This window comes from Piliocolobus tephrosceles, chromosome 13, assembly GCF_002776525.5.
Source record: "Piliocolobus tephrosceles isolate RC106 chromosome 13, ASM277652v3, whole genome shotgun sequence".
NCBI lineage: Eukaryota > Metazoa > Chordata > Mammalia > Primates > Cercopithecidae > Piliocolobus > Piliocolobus tephrosceles.
In genome coordinates, this window is record NC_045446.1 from 57966349 (window position 1) to 57973743 (window position 7395).

A 7395-nucleotide genomic window follows, 5' to 3' on the forward strand; every position below is an offset into this window, starting at 1 on the left:
CTGCAACCTCCATCTCCCAGGTTCAAGCGATTCTTCCACCTCAGCCTCTGGAGTAGCTGGGATTACACGTGTATGCCACCATGCCCAGCTAATTTTTGTATTTTTAGTAGAGACAGGGTTTCACCATGTTGGACAGGCTGATCTTGAACTCCTGACCTCAAATGATCTACCTGTCTTAGCCTCCCAAAGAGCTGGGATTTACAGGCATAAGCCATCACACCCAGTCTGTGTATCATTTTTCTTTCTGCCAACAGGACATTCTTCAATATTTCTCATAGTGTGGGTTCTGCTGGTGATAAATCTCTGAGATCTTGTATGCCTGAAGACATCTTTATTTGCCTTTCTTTCTGAAAGATATTTTTCCAAGTGTAGAATTTCAGAGTGAAAAATTGTTATTCTTTTAAATACCATAAAAGTCTTGCTTCATTTCCATTTACCTGTATTGTTTTTGATGAGAAATTTGATGTTATTCCTATCTTTATACCTCTATACATAGAATGCCTCTCCCACTGGCCACTTTTGACATTTTTCTCTTTATCATTGGTTTTGAGCAATTTGATAATTATGTGCCTTTAGTTATGTGTCTTCATTTTTTTTGTGCTTAGCATTTACTGAGTTTCTTGATCTGTGGTTTATAGTTTTAATTAAGTTTGGAAAAATTTCAGCCATTATTTCTTCAAATTTTTTTTCTGTCCTCTCCTCTGCCTTGGTGACTACAAGTACCTTCATGTTACACAGCTTGAAGTTGTCCCATGGCTCACTGATTTTCTTCTCATATTTTGTAGTTGTTTTTCTGTTTTATTTTGCGTAATTTCTATGGCTATTCCATCAAACTCACTCATCTTTCATCTGTAATATTTAGACTGCTATGAATCCCATTCAGCATTTTTATCTCAGATATTTTAGTTTTCATCTCTAGAAGTTTAATTTGTCTTTTATTTATAACTTTCACATATCTACTTAACTTTTTAAACATATGCAATAACATTATAACTTTTAATATTTTTCTCTGTTAATTCTAACATGAGTCAGTTCTGGGTTGATTTATACTGATTTTTCTCCTCATTATATAAGATGTGATTTCCTTGCCTCTTTACATAACTCATAATATTTTATTGAATGCCAGACTTAGTGAATTGTACTCTGGTGGATACTGGGCATTTTTTGTATTCTTTGTATTCCTATAAATCTTCTTGAGCTCTGTTTTAGAGTTCAGTTAATTCACTTGGAGATAATTTTGTTCTTTTGTGTTTTGCTGTATGAATTGTTAGGTGGATCTGAAGCACTTCTCAATCTAGGGACAATATTCCCCATTACTGAAACTAGACCTTCCTGTATCCTCTACCCACTATTCCATGAATTATATTTCCAGCATGAATGTTGGGAACAGGAACTACTATGGACACTATGTGCATGCCAAGCACCTCTGATGCTTCCTTTTATTCTTTCTGATGGCTATTTCCCCAGCCTTGGACAGTTTCTTCAGATGTATGTGCTTGACTCTATTGAATAGGCAAAGTGGAACCCTTTTAGATCCTTGGGGTTCTCTTTCTCTGCAGATCTCTCTTCTCTGTTCTACATTCATAAGGTTTACCTCATTTGTTTCCAGTCTCTCCGCAACCACTTTCCTTTGTTGCTTGATGCCTGTGTCTTGAAGGATCATTGTTTCATATATTTTATGTGCTTTTTATTGTTTTAGGTGAGGGGTAAATCCAATTCCTGTTATTCGGTTTTGGCTAAAAGTAGAAGTCCTTGAGAGTAGTTTTGAATGACAGTTTTCTTCGATACAAAAATTTATACAGCCAGTATTTTCTTTCAGTAGTTTAAAAGTATTATCCCACTATCTTCTGTCTTCCACTGATTTTGTGATTGTATAGATGCTTTTTATGTATTCTCTATATCTTTCTCAAAATTTTGATGTGATTATTTGTTTGTTTTAGCTATCCAATTGGTGTTCACTGAGCTAGTATTTTTTTTCAGATATTGCATCTCTTTTACTTAATTTTTTTCTCCTGGAAATCTGGCTCTCTGTGATTTAGACCTTTTTGCTTAATTGAACTTTTATGCTCATTTCTTTATTTTCCCTCCTTTTTGTTCTATGCTTCTGTCTCTATACTTTCTACCAAACAAGACTACGGTTTATAAATTATCTTTTCTGCTTTGTATACTTTGCTATTGAGCCTACCTAGTGCTTTTTCAGTTCAGTTTCTTTTTTAGTTTTATGTCTATTTTTATTTTTATGAATTGCAGTTATCTCATGAAAAAGTCTTTCTCTTTTCTTAAAAATATTAATAATAGTTATTTTGAACTTAGAATTCTAATATCTAAATCACCTCAAAATCTTTTATGGATAGTGGCAATATACCTAGACATAGACAAATAAATTGTCCATAAAATATTGGCAAACAAATGTCACAGATGTCACAAACATTAATGGATAAATTGCCTATTTTTTCTCTTGGTTATCAGTCATTTTTGACCCTTTTTTATTAGCATGTTTTATAATTTTTTTCATTAAATTGTCTTCTTGTCGAGGCTCTGGATGATTTTTTTCTTTCTAAGAGGATGCAGTTTTCTTTTGACAGGGTAAAAATATAAGCAGATCAATTCAATCCTATTAATGGCTGTTTTTAGGCTTTTTTAGGCTTTTTCTATCTAGCTTTGCATTTGTTCCTAAATTATGACCTTTGTGGGATCTCAGCTGAAAGCACAGGGTGCTGAAAGCACAGAGTGATCTACCTCACAAGACTTAAACCCTACCCTCTATCTCCCAGCACCAATCAGTTACTAAATGCTCAACTCATATATATATATTTTTTTACTATTATACTTTAAGTTCTAGGGTACATGTGCATAACGTGCAGGTTTGTTACATATGTATACTTGTGCCATGTTGGTGTGCTGCACCCATCAACTCGTCAGCACCCATCAACTTGTCATTTACATCAGGTATAACTCCCTATGCCATCCCTCCCCCCTCCCCCCTCCCCATAATAGACCCCGGTGTGTGATGTTCCCCTTCCCGAGTCCAAGTGATCTCATTGTTCAGTTCCCACCTATGATTGAGAGCATGTGATGTTTGGTTTTCTGTTCTTGTGATACTTTGCTGAGAATGATGGTTTCCAGCTGCATCCATGTCCCTACAAAGGATGTAAACTCATCCTTTTTTATGGCTGCATAGTATTCCATGGTGTATATGTGCCACATTTTCTTAATCCAGTCTGTCACAGATGGACATTTGGATTGATTCCAAGTCTTTGCTATTGTGAATAGTGCCGCAATGAACATACATGTGCATGTGTCTTTATAGCAGGAGTCTACAGAGACAGACAGGTCCTTGAGCTGCTGTGAGCTCCACCCAGTTCGAGCTTCCCAGCGGCTTTGTTTACCTACTTAAGCCTCAGGGATGGCAGGCGCCCCTCCCCCAGCCTCGCTGCTGCCTTGCCGTTAGATTGCGGCAGACTGCTGTGTTAGCAAGGAGGGAGGCTCCCTGGGCATGGGACCCTCCCGACCAGGTGTGGGATATATTCTCCTGGTGTGCCAGTGTGCTTACAGCGCAGTATTGGGGTGGGAGTTACCCGATTTTCCAGGTGTTGTGTGTCTCAGTTCCCCTGGCTAGGAAAAGGGACTCCCTTCCCCCTTGCGCTTCCCAGGTGAGGTGATGCCTCGCCTGCTTCAGCTCTCGCTGGTCAGGCTGCAGCAGCTGACCAGCACCGATTGTCCGGCACTCCGGAGTGAGATGACCCCAGTACTTCAGTTGAAAATGCAGAAATCACCGGTCTTCTGTGTCACTCGCGCTGGGAGATGGAGACTGGAGCTGTTCCTATTTGGCCATCTTGCTCCGCCCTTTTTATGTATTTTCATGTCATTAAATAGTATCCTTTATTTGTGCTTGAAGAATTTCCTTTAGCATTTTTTTAAACTAGTCTGGTGGTAATGAACTTCCTCATCTTGTGTTTTTCTGGAGAAATCTTTATCTCTTCTTATTTCTAAAGGACAATTTTGTCATGTAAAGTGTTCTTGGTTGGCTTTTTTTTCTTTTAGCCCTTTGAATTTATCATCCCATCTTTTCTAGTCTGCAAAGTTTCTGCTGAGAAATTCACTGATTGCTTTATGGGGGTTCCATTTATGTGACAAACCTCTTTTCTCTTGCTGCTTTCAAAATACTCTTTTTATCTTTGATTTTTGACTGTTTGATTATTCCTTTTCCATTTGGGTTTCTATAAAATAGTACCATAGACTAAATAGCTGAAAAACATCTGGGAATTTATTTCTCATAGTTCTGGAGCCTAGTACATTTAAGGTTAATGTGCTAGCATATTCAGTGTCTGGTGAGGGCCTGCTTTCTGGTTAGCAGATGTTAAATTCCTGCTGTGTCTTTACACAGTGGAAAGGGCAAGGCAGCTCTCTGTGGCCTCGTTGATTAAAACATTATTCCCTTTTGTGAAGGATTCATGCTCATGGTCTAATTATCTCCCAATGACCCCATGACATGATTTGGCTCTGTGTCCCCACCCAAATATCATCTTGAATGGTAATCCCCACATGTCCAGGAAGAAACCTGTGATCCCCATGTGTTGAGAAAGGAAAGTGACTGGATCATGTGGTCAGGTTTCCCTGTGCTATTCTCGTGATAGTGAGTGAGTTCTCATGAGATCTGATGGTCTTTTAAATGGCAGTTTTCCCTACCCTCATCTCACTTCACCCACCATGTTGTGAAGAAGGTGCATGCTTCTCCTATTCCTTCCACCATGATTGTAAGTTTCCCAAGGCCTCCCCAGTCATCCAGAACTCTGAGTCAATTAAACCTCTTTCCTTTATAGTACCCAGTTGCAGGTGTTTCTTTTTTTTTTTTTTTTTTAATTAATTAATTTATTTTTTTATTATACTTTAAGTTCTAGGGTACATGTGCATAACGTGCAGGTTTGTTACATATGTATACATGTGCCATGTTGGTGTGCTGCACCCATCAACTCGTCAGCACCCATCAATTCATCATTTATATCAGGTATAACTCCCCAATGCAATCCCTCCCCCCTCCCCCCTCCCCATGATAGGCCCCAATGTGTGATGTTCCCCTTCCCGAGTCCAAGTGAGCTCATTGTTCAGTTCCCACCTATGAGTGAGAACATGCGGTGTTTGGTTTTCTCTTCTTCTGATAGTTTGCTAAGAATGATGGTTTCCAGCTGCATCCATGTCCCTACAAAGGACGCAAACTCATCCTTTTTTATGGCTGCATAGTATTCCATGGTGTATATGTGCCACATTTTCTTAATCCAGTCTGTCACTGATGGACATTTGGGTTGATTCCAAGTCTTTGCTACTGTGAATAGTGCCGCAATAAACATACATGTGCATGTGTCTTTGTAGTAGCATAATTTATAATCCTTTGGGTATATACCCAGTAGTGGGATGGCTGGGTCATATGGTACATCTAGTTCTAGATCCTTGAGGAATCGCCATACTGTTTTCCATAATGGTTGAACTAGTTTACAATCCCACCAACAGTGTAAAAGTGTTCCTATTTCTCCACATCCTCTCCAACACCTGTTGTTTTGTGATTTTTTAATGATTGCCATTCTAACTGGTGTGAGATGGTATCTCATTGTGGTTTTGATTTGCATTTCTCTGATGGCCCGTGATGATGAGCATTTTTTCATGTGTCTGTTGGCTGTATGAATGTCTTCTTTTGAGAAATGTCTGTTCATATCCTTTCCCCACTTTTTGATGGGGTTGTTTGTTTTTTTCTTGTATATTTGTTTGAGTTCTTTGTAGATTCTGGAAATTAGCCCTTTGTCAGATGAGTAGATTGCAAAAATTTTCTCCCATTCTGTAGGTTGCCTGTTCACTCTGATGGTAGTTTCTTTTGCTGTGCAGAAGCTGTTTAGTTCAATGAGATCCCATTTGTCAATTTTGGCTTTTGCTGCCGTTGCTTTTGGTGTTTTAGACATGAAGTCCTTGCCCATGCCTATGTCCTGCATGGTACTACCTAGATTTTCTTCTAGGGTTTTTATGGTATTAGGTCTAACATTTAAGTCTCTAATCCATCTTGAATTAATCTTCGTATAAGGAGTAAGGAAAGGATCCAGTTTCAGCTTTCTACTTATGGCTAGCCAATTTTCCCAGCACCATTTATTAAATAGGGAATCCTTTCCCCATTTCTTGTTTTTGTCAGGTTTGTCAAAGATCAGATGGTTGTAGATGTGTGGCATTATTTCTGAAGGCTCCGTTCTGTTCCATTGGTCTATATCTCTGTTTTGGTACCAGTACCATGCTGTTTTGGTTACTGTAGCCTTGTAGTATAGTTTGAAGTCAGGTAGCGTGACGCCTCCGGCTTTGTCCTTTTGACTTAGGATTGTCTTGGCAATGCTGGCTCTTTTTTGGTTCCACATGAGCTTTAAAGCAGTTTTTTCCAATTCGGTGAAGAAACTCATTGGTAGCTTGATGGGGATGGCATTGAATCTATAAATTACCTTGGGCAGTATGGCCATTTTCACAATATTGATTCTGCCTATCCATGAGCATGGTATGTTCTTCCATTTGTTTGTGTCCTCTTTGATTTCACTGAGCAGTGGTTTGTAGTTCTCCTTGAAGAGGTCCTTTACATCCCTTGTAAGTTGGATTCCTAGGTATTTTATTCTCTTTGAAGCAATTGTGAATGGAAGTTCATTCCTGATTTGGCTCTCTGCTTGTCTGTTACTGGTGTATAAGAATGCTTGTGATTTTTGCACATTAATTTTGTATCCTGAGACTTTGCTGAAGTTGCTTATCAGCTTAAGAAGATTTTGGGCTGAGATGATGGGGCTTTCTAAATACACAACCATGTCATCTGCAAACAGGGACAATTTGACTTCTTCTTTTCCTAACTGAATACCCTTGATTTCTTTCTCTTGCCTGATTGCCCTAGCCAGAACTTCCAACACTATGTTGAATAGGAGTGGTGAGAGAGGGCATCCCTGTCTTGTGCCAGTTTTCAAAGGGAACTTTTCCAGTTTTTGCCCATTCAGTATGATATTAGCTGTGGGTTTGTCATAAATAGCTCTTATTATTTTGAGGTACGTTCCATCAATACCGAATTTGTTGAGCGTTTTTAGCATGAAGGGCTGTTGAATTTTGTCAAAAGCCTTTTCTGCATCTATTGAGATAATCATGTGGTTCTTGTCTTTGGTTCTGTTTATATGCTGGATTATGTTGATTGATTTGCGAATGTTGAACCAGCCTTGCATCCCAGGGATGAAGCCCACTTGATCATGGTGGATAAGCTTTTTGATGTGCTGCTGAATCCGGTTTCCCAGTATTTTATTGAGGATTTTTGCATCGATGTTCATCAGGGAGATTGGTCTAAAATTCTCTTTTTTTGTTGTGTCTCTGCCAGGCTTTGGTATCAGGATGATG